This window comes from Geospiza fortis, unplaced genomic scaffold, assembly GCF_000277835.1.
Source record: "Geospiza fortis unplaced genomic scaffold, GeoFor_1.0 scaffold132, whole genome shotgun sequence".
In the NCBI taxonomy this organism is placed as follows: Eukaryota; Metazoa; Chordata; class Aves; order Passeriformes; family Thraupidae; genus Geospiza; species Geospiza fortis.
This window is the reverse complement of record NW_005054446.1, coordinates 213,903-214,335: the sequence shown is the minus strand read 5'-3', so window position 1 is coordinate 214,335 and position 433 is coordinate 213,903. Positions and strand designations below refer to the sequence as shown.

At 65.4% G+C, this 433-nt stretch overlaps 1 protein-coding gene across 1 annotated transcript in view; it reads left to right on the top strand.

The window, feature by feature from the left end:
• PLEKHG5 (pleckstrin homology and RhoGEF domain containing G5) overlaps positions 1 to 433 on the top strand; it is a gene marked incomplete at its 3' end in the record, with an annotated part of 6,746 nt that overhangs the window by 661 nt on the left and 5,652 nt on the right. The gene's annotated exons all lie outside the window — the stretch shown is intronic.

The window sequence follows — 433 nt, the reverse complement described above, 5'->3', positions numbered from 1 at the left end:
GAGGAAACCCGCCGGCTTCGAGCATTGTTTGCCTGCAGACGCTCGCTTCCTCCGTCCTGCCACGGGGACACGGCTCTCGTCAGCACAAAGGGGCTGGGGGGTGCCAGGGCGGCCTCCCGGGTCTCTGCTGAGGTGCTGGTGCCACGCTGCAGGTGACTGTCTGTCTTGCCACTCCTTGGCCAAGCCTCGGCATGTGCAGGTGTCCCAGGGTCTCTGCTCATTGCGGTGGAGCAGGGAGGGGCTCTGTGGGACAGAACCCCCCGTGTCATCACCCACTTACAGCACCCACTGCCACACGGCCATTCCTGGTCGTGCTGCTTTCCCCGTGCCCGCTCTGGCTTCAGCATTCCCTGTGAACAATGGGGGCAGAGGGGACCCTGCTGCTCGTGGTGCTGCCCATCCGTCCTGTGAACACGCCACAGCTGCAGCCCCG